This window comes from Dromiciops gliroides, chromosome 1 (assembly GCF_019393635.1).
Source record: "Dromiciops gliroides isolate mDroGli1 chromosome 1, mDroGli1.pri, whole genome shotgun sequence".
NCBI lineage: Eukaryota > Metazoa > Chordata > Mammalia > Microbiotheria > Microbiotheriidae > Dromiciops > Dromiciops gliroides.
In genome coordinates, this window is record NC_057861.1 from 651,726,103 (window position 1) to 651,737,456 (window position 11,354).

The 11,354-nt window shown below is 39.5% G+C and overlaps 1 non-coding gene across 1 annotated transcript; it reads right to left on the reverse strand.

Annotated features, from left to right (window-relative positions):
- Positions 1 to 11,028: 11,028 nt before the first annotated feature.
- On the reverse strand, positions 11,029 to 11,137 carry LOC122737706. The gene has a single exon (XR_006354506.1). It is a non-coding gene; the product is annotated as a U6 spliceosomal RNA (small nuclear RNA).
- Positions 11,138 to 11,354: the final 217 nt, after the last annotated feature.

Below are 11,354 nucleotides of genomic sequence, written 5' to 3' on the forward strand. Positions count from 1 at the left end.
AGAATATAACGAGCCAACCCCAACTTTAAAGCTTGTCTCCAAATCCTTCAATGAAGATGGCAAACAGCAAGCCCAACACACATGGAATTGTCAAGTTGTCACCGTAACTACAGGGATACCTGTTCTGAGGAAGGTAGATGCTGACACTCATGGAAAGGTAACAAGAAAAGAGAAGGAAAGAAAAGCAAAGTCTAAGACAGGAGGATCACTGATATACCAAAGCGTGGAATGTCAGGCATCAAAATGAAACCTGTGGATATGAAGCAACATAATAAGGAAGACTGATCCTTGGAGTCACAGGTTCAAATCATGACTGCTACTTACTACCTGCTACCTTAGGTAAGTCATTTCTCCTTTCTGGATCTCGCTTTGCTCAGCTATAAAATAAGTGGGTTGATCAGATGACCCCCAAAGATCCTTTCCAGCTACAAATCCTATGAACCTATGAACTGTGATTTAGTAAAGCAAATTTCTTTTAAAATAGATTGTAAGGGACAAAGTCTTGATCAAGGGCAAATCTCTTACTAGTATCTCCTAAGTGGAAGGGAGAACACTTATTTACTAGTAAGGGTCATTCTCATCAGGTAATTGCTCTGTCTGGGAGGCAGGGTGTGGTGAGAACAATTGGCATACATGTCAATTAAAATTGACCCACATGACACAGGTTGAGACCCCTGAACTAATCTAATCAACTTGTATAACAAAGCAACAGGCCTAGTTGATCAATAGATATAATCTAACTTGACATTTTAAAAGCTTTTTTATTGCCTGATACATTCAGTAAATGGGGAAAATGAATACCCACACAAGCATCAGCTAGCTATGTGAATTTGGGCAAGTCACAGAAACATTTGGGCCTTTAATTTCAACATCTGCAAAGTAAAAACAAGGGATTTAGAAGAGCTCTAATGTCTCCTTCTAGCTCTGATAGTCTATGATCTCAACTGTGACATGAATGAACAATAAGTCAATCTAAAGCATGGTCATCTAATATAACAAATATTAATTGAGTTTCTACTGTGTTGAAGATGCCGTAACAGGTGTGCTGCAGATAATATGTGTGTGTATGTGTGTATATCTAAGAATGAGACAGTCCCTGCCCACAGGGAGTTTACAATCTAGTAGGGGGCGCAGCTAGGTGGCGCAATGGATAGAGAACCGGCCCTGGATTCAGGAGGACCTGAGTTCAAATCCGACCTCAGACGCATGACACTAGCTGTATGACCCTGGGCAAGTCACTTAACCCTCAATGCCCTGAAAAAAAAAATACTCTAGTAGGGAACATCAGGCCTGCATACAAGTACAGCGTCTGGAACAGAGTGATCATAATAAATGCTTGTTGACTGGCAGACAAGTAACTATTGTAATCACAACTTGCAAAGTACATTGTATATTATCTCACTAAAGTCTCAGGAAATTTTATAAGAAAAGTACTATAATAGTCATTATAGATAGAAGAGAAAATTGATAACACAGTGTATCAAAAAGGAATTGTGTATCAAAAGATGAATTTGAACCCAGGTCTTCCTGAGTTTTCTTAAGTCCAGCCCTGAAACCACCATACCATGCTCCAAAGCTAGTAAAGCTTAAAACTATGTTAAGATTTTTTGGGACACCTGGTATAAGGGAAGGTATAAGGGAAAATATAATAACATAGGTATACAGTGCCAGGTAATTTCATAATGGGCAGCAAAGATTACTTCCAAGTGGGGGAAGGGAAGTAGAAATGAGAAAGTTTTATAGAAGAGGCTGAATTTGACCTGGGCATGTGACACTTAAGCTGGTTCAGGGGCACCAAGCTGAAGGAAGGAGGAATTACCAGGACCTTGGGAGAAATGATGATGATGATGCATGATATATGAAATTTGTATAGCACTTTAAATTAGCTCATTTGAGCCCTACAACTCCCCTGTGAGAAAGATACTTCAGTTATTTTATTTTTTTAGTGAGGCAATTGGGGTTAAGTGACTTGCCCAGGGTCACACAGCTAGTAAGTGTTAAGTGTCTGAGGTCAGATTTGAACTCAGGTCCTCCTGACTCCAGGGCTGGTACTCTAACCATTGCACCACTTAGCTGCCCCTTACTTCAGTTATTATTAACTCTGTTTTACAGATAAGAAGCAAGTTCAGAGAGATTGACTTGGCCATGGTCATCCACTTAGTATATGTCAGATAGGATTCAAACCCAGGTCCAGTGTTATTTCTACAATACAAAGGAGATCCTGGTCACAGGCATGGGCCATTCAGTAAATGGGGAAAATGGGGGAATGGGGGGAACAATACTGAGACAGATAGAAAGGAAGGTACGTAGATATTTAAGTGTGCACTAATTGTCCAATACTCCCTAGGAATGATCAGAACCTTATTGGAGTGCCATGTTCTTGAATTTAGAACTACTGAGAGATGTGGAGGACTTGGAGAGATTTCAGAAGATAGCCATGGAGATACTGAAGGATTCGAATATGTAACACTTAAGCTAAAACAAGGGGAACTAGTATTATTTGACCTGCAGAAGGAATTTTCTAACATTTTTCAATTGTAAGAGTTTTGCAATCAGGTCAATGGAGTGACTTAGCAGTTAAGAAAATGAGGTAAGGACCTGGGTGATTAATAAGAATTCCTTGTGGATTTTAGACTAGTTTTTGGAAAACAGAAACTCTAACAAACGAGGAGGATTGTACATGAATATTATCTAGTTGGTTGGAATATGTGACCTTCTCTGGAGCTGCTTTTAAAATGGGATATATTCTTTTCTACCTGGACTCGTGTAGGCCTAGTTGCCCAGTCATCCAGCCAGCCAACAAACAAACCAAGTAGTCCCCCAAATGCTTATTATGCTTATTACTGTTCTAAGGACTATGGAAACGACAGTAAAAGGGCAAGATTTATCCCTGAAGGAATCTGCAATATAATTGAGAAAACAAGACTAACATACATGGAACAAAGGTGAATAATACCAAGTAGAACATAGGCAAGGGTTCAATTATATGGTGTAAATATTGACTAATTTTAGAAATTCGGAGCTTAAGGAAATCTGTGAGTGGCACAGTCATCAGGGGAAGACAGAAACACTGAAGCCTGGCAGGATTTGAAGAGTAGAAGGGAGAAAGGAAGACATTTCATATTGGTGGGAAGGAAGAGAAAGGGCTCATGTAAAGTTGTGCTTCTCTCCAAGTCCTCCTGTCTGTCCTCAGTCGTGGTGTCCAGAAGGGGCCATGGTATTCTGGTTAGACTCTCATCCACCCTGGGAACATTAGAAGGCTACTTCATGCCTTTCACAGGCAATCTTCCATCATCCTTGAGCTCTCTGCCAATTGAAAAAGGGCTCTCTTCCTCTTCAAATTTTTTTTTAATCAATCAACCAATTTTTATTTGTGGTTTTTTTTGTTTGTTTTTTAGTGAGGCAATTGGGGTTAAGTGACTTGCCCAGGGTCACACAGCTAGTAAGAGTTCAGTGTCTGAGGCCAGATTTGAACTCAGGTACTCCCGACTTTAGGGCCAGTGCTCTATCCACTGCGCCACCTAGCTGCCCCTCAACCAATTTTTTATTAAGCAAGTATTATGCCAGAAACTGTGCTAAGAACTAGGGATACAAAAAGAGACAAAAGAGTCCCTGCCCTCAAGGGGCTTACAGTCTAATGAGGGGAGACAGCATGCAAACAAATATATACAAATAAAGCTATATACACAGGTTAAGTAGGAAATAATTAACAGAGGGAAGACACTAGGACTAAGAGGGGTTGAAGAAAGTTTCTAGTAAAAGATGGAATTATAGCTGAGACTTAAAGGAAGCCAGGGAAGTCAGTAGGTAGAACTGAGGAGGGACAGTATTTCAGGCAGGGGGGACAGCCAGAGAAAATTCCTGAAACCAAGAGATGGAGTGTTTTGAGAGATGGAGTATCTTGTTTGTGCAACAGCCATAAGGACAGTGTCATTGTATTGAAGGCTACATGTCCAAGAGTGAGGTATGAGAAGACTAGAAGGAGGGGGCTGGGTTATGAAGGACTCTAAATGCCAAAAAGTAGATTTTGTATTTGATCCTGGAGCCAAGAGGGAGCCACTGGAAGTTGGAGGGAGGGGTGGGGTGACATGATCAGACCCGGGCTTTAGGAAAATCACTTTAGTAGCTGAATGGAGGATGGATTAGAATGGGGAGAGAGTTGAGGCAGGCAGACCCTCGGGCAGCTATTGCAATAATCCAGATGTGAAGTGATGAGGGCCTGCAGCAGAAGAGTGGCAATGTCAAAGGAGAGAAGCGGGGATATTAGAGAGATGTTGCAAGGAAATTGACAGGCCTTGGCAACAGATTGACTATGCGGGATGGGAGATAGTGAGGAGTCCAGGATGACTCCTAGGTTTCAAGCCTAAGAGACTTGAAGGGTGGTATTCCCCTCTACAGTAACGGGGAAAGTAGGAGTCGGGGAGGGTTTAGGGGGAAAGAGAATGAGTTCAGTTTTGGATATGTCGAATTTAAGATGTCTATTGGACATCCAGTTTGAGACTTTGTCTGCCTTTCTTCTCTGCCATCATGACATCTCTTGAAATCCCACTACTCATTTTCTTTTTAGAACCATTTTTTTTTTCAGGGCAATGAGGATTAAGTGACTTGCCTAGGGTCATACAGCTAGTAAGTGTTAAGTGTCTAAGGCTAGATTTGAATACTCATTTTCCTAATTCCAGTTCTGCGGAAGTCCATCCTTCAGCTAGACCAAATGAGAGGGAGCCAAGGGCTAGCTAAAGATCTTAGGTTTATAGCATGATCTGGACAGAATGATTGCATAATTTCAAACACCAGAAGAGAGGTGGAAGATTGAAGAAGTTAGAGGAAAGAAAAGATGGGGGTGAGGCATTTATAAAAATACACCAGGATTAAAAGTGACTAGATTCCCCCTGGGTGGGCAGATGCATTGTCCACTCATGGAGTGTGGACAGCAGCATCCAGAGGAAAAGATGGACTCTATTATTAACAGACTCTTCCTCCCTCTCCAGCCTTGAACCTAAGTGGCTGAAGGGTTGCCTTCTTATTCCTGCCAAATGCTCTCCTTTTAAAATTCTGTCCAAATAGTCATTGTTAAGCTGATTTTGCTTAACAATGGTAATTTTTTTTGCTTTCAATGGTAATTTTGATAAAAGAAAAAAAAAAAGAGCAAGTATCTCTTTGTCCTGTCTTTAGGTCATAGCTTAAACTCTCCAGTGTGGCTTAGTGGTTTAGGGCTACCTAAGGGCAATAATGAGCTGACACAGATTTTTTTGTTTGTAGCACCCCCTAGTGAGTATCCCCACCCCTACCCCTTAATGAATTCCAGTTGTGTAAATTGTTGATTTGTTTGTTTTCCTTTTGTTTGTTTGTTTTTAGTGAGGCAATTGGGGTTAAATGACTTGCCCAGGGTCACACAGCTAGTAAGTGTCAAGTGTCTGAGGTCACATTTGAACTCAGGTCCTCCTGACTCCAGGGCTGGTGCTTTATCTACTGCACCACCTAGCTTCCCCTTGTTTTCCTTTTTTATAGGATTTATATAGTACCTTAAGGTTCACAAAGTACAAATATTTATCCTCACAATCACCTCGGGAGGTCAGTGTTATTATGATTCCGATTTTACATATGAAAAAACTAAGGGGGGCTGCGAGGTGGCACAGTGGATAAAGCACGGGCCCTGGATTCAGGAGTACCTGAGTTCAAATCCGGCCTCAAACACTTGACACTTACTAGCTGTGTGACCCTGGGCAAGTCACTTAACCCCCATTGCCCTGAAAAAAAAACAAAAAAAAACCCCCAAAAACTAAGGCACACAGAGTGACTTGTGACTTGAGAGAAGTGATTTGCCGAGGCTCACACAGCTACCAAGTGATTTTAAGTCTTCCTGAGTTCAGGTTCAGAGCTTTCGTCACAACACCTAAAAAAAGACACTAGAATGGGCAGCTAGGTGGCGCAGTGGATAAAGCACCGGCCCTGGATTCAGGAGTACCTGAGTTCAAATCCGGCCTCAGACACTTGACACTTACTAGCTGTGTGACCCTGGGCAAGTCACTTAACCCCCATTGCCCTGAAAAAAAAAAAAAAAAACAAAAACAAAACAAAACAAAAAAGACACTAGAATGAAGAATCATCCCTGCCAACAGAGCAAAAATCAACTCCTCCAAAGCAGCACAGGGAAAGGAAAGGATGCAGTCATGGATGTTGCCAATCCTTCAGCAAAACTGCAAGGGAATAGAGCTCACGATAAAAGGCTGCCCCCTGGACCTGTGCCAAACTCTAACTATTCCTTTTTGTTGTTTATGTTCAGTTGTTTTAGTCTTATCTGAGTCTTTGTGACCCCATTTGGGATTTTCTTGGCAAAGATACTGTATTAGATTTGCCATTCTCTTCTCCAGGTCATTTGACAGATGAGGAAATTGAGGAAAACAGGGTTAAGTGACTTGCTCAGGATCACACAGCTAGTAAGTGTCTGAGGCCAGATCTAAATTCAGGAAAATAAGTCTTCCTGATTTCAGGCCTGGCACTCTATTCACTGAACCAACTAGCTGCCCCTAACTATTCCTATTAAGTTTAATAGATAGGATAGATACCTGGATTTATTAACATTCAGAGCATTAGGGCATCTCAGAGGTACAAAAGGGGCCCAGGTTTTTATGAGGGATGCATGGTCTTACTTGGGCATGTCTAATTGGTTTCCTACTTCTGAGGTCACTGACCCGGAGGAGCCAGTTAGCAAGGCTGCATGGGAGACTGAAGTTTCTAGCACGAAAGGTTCTTTGCTGACCCATTACCCTTTCTTACACATGAATGACACTGCAATCACAAACTAGAAATCCATGGAAGGTCAAAATGAAGCTCTGCTAAGTTTCTGTACAGAACAGATGAATCCAACTTACATACCCTGAAACATTCTTGCTGGAATTACTGCCTTTACCTCTTGCAGTCGAGCCAACCAAAATAGTAAACGATAATCACCGATTATAGACGATTTACCTTCTTTATTTGGCAACAGAGACAGAACAGGACTAGGGGCCATCTGGAATTTCTTCTGCCAGAAAGTCTGGATTGTACCAATGCCTTGGCATTCATGATATTTGCCAGTCAACGGGCACTCCCTTACCATCTTAAAAGATGATTTCCAAGCAATTTGCTGCAAATGGTCCCTGGCCACTGGATCTATTATGACCTGATACTGAAATGACCTCCCTCTCCACTCACCTGTCACTGTGATTGCCTTGTACTCGTAACCTTTCATATCGCTAATGACAAAAGGCCACTTTGGATACAGCTGGCAGAACTTTTAACTGCCCAAACAAGGGTGACAGAGCACTTAAAGGAACAGAATGGTCTTGTTTTTGGACTTGGAGATTGACTGATAATGTTCAGACCTCAAACTTTCCTGACAAGAAATTTACCTGAAATCAGAGACAGAGTCTCAGCTTTCCTTACAGTATATGATTTAGAAATTGGAGACAAAGCGGGTACAAAAATCAAAGTTCATTCCTTCTTGCAAGAGTTTCTGAATCACAAGTTTTTTTCTTTAGTATAATGGATATAAGCTTTCAGAAAACATAACAACCAAAAACTATTTTTTCACTGTTCCCATCTCAACAGTAGTGTAGTTGATAGACAAAATCTTTTTTTTTTTTTAAATAAATGACTCGGTCAGAGGGCCCTTGGTATATGTGGTGATAACCACCTTTAAAATTGTGAGAAGGGAAATAATGAAGAATGCAAAGAGAAAAGGAGCATTGTCTGCAAAGTAGTGACACATTTTAATGTGCTCCTTTGCAAAGTAGAGAGTTTTGCCAAAAGATAGAATTCCCTGCAAATAACATCGGAAAACATTTTGACAGACTCCGGGCAAGTACAAAATATTAATAACAAAGATAAATGTCAAATCCCAAAGGCTCTGATTGAAGCGAGTGATAGATGGTTATTTAGTGCCTTGCAGATGAACGGTTTTTATGAAAGAACAATGGCAGAGATTGATCTCATAATTACTATGTCAGGCTCTTCTGTTGCCAGATTTCTTAAGGTAGGGCTATACATAGGGTGAAGGAAATTTCCTTAGCCAGAAAACCTGGGACTATATCAAGACACTTGTGGTATTTGTCTGTCAATAAGTGCTTTCTGGTCTTACAGGATCATTAGAGATAGGAGACATACTAGAGGTCATCTAGGTAGCTCTCTGCATCTTATGGATGAGAAGACTGAGGACTAGAGAGAGGAAGGCAGTTAGGGGTATGGCCAGGCTTTAATCTCAGGTTTTTTGACTCTCCTTCCATAAATTCCTACTTTTATGCCAGTTCTTATGGTGAAAAGTGTTGCTTGTATAGAGTCAATACATTGATTCATTAGAGCAAATATAAAATTTAATACAAAGCCATAAGGAAGAATACAAAGGAGAATATGTTATGCCTTGTAATTGAAACAACTCAATCTTGACCTATTCAAAAAGTTATTGCTGGGCGGCTAGGTGGCGCAGTGGATAGAGCACTGGCCCTGGAGTCAGGAGTACCTGAGTTCAAATCCGGCCTCAGACACTTAACACTTACTAGCTGTGTGACCCTGGGCAAGTCACTTAACCCCAATTGCCTCACTAAAAAAAAAAAAAAGTTATTGCTAAAAAAAAAATGGGTAAAGGATGGAAGAAAGGAAATAGATGTTGACTATAATAATTCTAGCTGTGTGATCTTGGGCATATCACTTAACCCTGTTTGCCTCAGTTTCCTCATCTGTAAAATGAGCTGGAGAAGGAAATGGTGAACCACTGTAGTATCTTTGCCAAGAAAACCCCAAATGGGGTCATGAAAAGTCAGACATAACTGAAAATGGCTGAAATTAATAATAATAATAATGATAATGATAATTCTTAAAATGTTTAACAATATAAGTGAATTACTATAATAAGAAGACCAAACGAGACTAAAAAGGATCTTCATCAGCAAACGCATGATAAACAATCTGAAAGTTGGCAGCCAAAGGCAATATGAGTATAGAATATAATTTTGCTGTTCAGTCATTTTTCAGTTGTGTCTGACTCTTTGTGACTCCATTTGGGGTTTTCTTGGCAAAGATACTGGAGTGGTTTGCCATTTCTTTCTCCAGAACATTTTTTCAGATGAGGAAGTGAGGCAAACGGGGTTAAATGAGTTGCCCAGGTAATACATAGCTAATAAATGTCTGAGGCCAGATTTGAATTCAGGAAGATGAGTCTTTCTGACTCCAGGCCCCATACTCTATCCATTGCATCACATCACTGCCCATAAACTTGTTTGTAAAAGTATTTTTGTTCATTCATTCATTCCTTCATTTATTTTTTCATAAAAGTATTTTATTATTTTCCAGTTACATGTAGAAATAGTTTTCAGCATTTGTTTTTATAAAATTTCTAGTTTCAAATTTTTCTCCCTCCCCCCTCCCCAAGACAGCAAGCAATCTGATATAGGTTATATATGTACAATCACATTAAACATATTTCTGCATTAGTCATGCTGTGAAAGAAGAATCAAAGCAAAAAGGAAAAACAAAAAAAAAACAAAAACAAAAAAATAGAAATAGTATGGTTCAATCTGCATCTAGATTCCATAGTTCTTTTTTTCTGGATTTGGAGAGCGTTTTCCATCATGAGTCCTTTGGAACTATCTTGGAACATTGTATTGCTGAGAAGAATCAAGTCTATCACAGTTGATCAACACACAATGTTGTTGATACTGTGTACAATGTTCTCCTGGTTCTACTCATCTCACTCAGCATCAGTTCATGTAAGTCCTTCCAGGTTTCTCTGAAATCAGCCTGCTCATCATTTCTTACAGCACAATAGAATTCCATTACATTCATATACCACAACTTGTTCAGCCATTTCCCAATTGATGAGCATCCCCTCAATTGCCAATTCCTTGCCACCACAAAAAGAGCAGCTATAAATATTTTTGTACATGTGGGTTCTTTTCCCTTTTTTATGATTGTAAAAGTATTTTGAAGAAGAATGGTAGAAAGTGATCAATAGTATCCTCATAACACAGAGAAAAGAGTAGAGATCAGTATCAGAAAGTCTGGCAGGAGTTTCACCTAAGCAGAAATCTTGAGGGCATTTCCAGATGAAAATGGAAGGAAATAAAAGAAAAAACTGGAAAAGATCGGTAAAGATTTTTATAGCAATTTTTTTTCACTATCAAACATTGTAGAGACACCATACTTGGATTTTAACATCACAGTCCTAGATGTTCTTATTATAAAAGAGAATAGGTACTAACAAGAACAAAGACAGAGAAAGAAGCTATACCAGAACATGTGTTCTAACTTGTAAGATAATTGGCAGAATGCTGAAGAAGTGATTCAAAGAATATATGAAGGAGTGCAAAGCTACCAAAGGCATGAGGGAAAAATCATATACCTTATTAATACTAAGAAAAAGTCAACTGAGAAAACAACAATTATTATAAATATACCTACTTCCCCATCTACATAAATTTTGAAAATCATTTATGCCTGTATTGAAGATATCCTTAATAGAGAACAGATTATCCATCACAAGCAATATTCCACAGTAGACCATGTCTTTTGTCACAAAACTAAAATTTGTAAAAAAAAAAAGACTTACAGAATCTTAATATGTTATTTTTGTTGGTTATAAAAATAATTTAACTTGGTAGACCAAAATACTGTCTTCCAAAAGGTGTCTCCATCAACCTGAATTACAAAATTATCCAAGATTCTTGAAATCTTCCAAGCCTTTCCATCTGCCCTGCAGCTGAATTTTTTTTAATGTGTTGTCTCCCCTAATGGGAAGATGAGCTTCTGAGGGCATAGTGTCTTCCTAGCTTTAAAAATTTTGTATATCCAGAACTTGGCACAATGCTTAACATGTAGTAAATTCTTAATAAATCATTTTTTTCATTTGTTCATTCACTCACTTATTCTCTGGATTTCAGAAGAAAGAACATTGGTCATGTAGTTCTTACAGTGACCTTATGGGAAGACATGTCCAGCATCCCCTAAGATGGTAAGGCATGGATGAAATATAATTAGCCTTATTGGAGGAAATATTCAAATTGATAAGATCACAGAGACTTTTGTGCATCGTCCTTTCTCAAGGGCCATGCTAATTTTCTCCGTACCATCCCAATTTTAGTATATGTGCTGCTAAAGCAAGCACAACACCACGTTTTCTCTCACATCCCTGAGGATGTTCATCTACTCATCCTGCTCTAGAGCCCAAGTAGCCCACTTATCTCACTATATCTATTGGTCATCTTTGGATTCCAAACCATGCCTTTGTTTACACATACTAGCTATGTGACACTGGGTCAGTTTCTTAACCTCTTAGTTCTCTAGGCAACTTTCTAAGACTATTGTATTGTAAAGCAGGTACA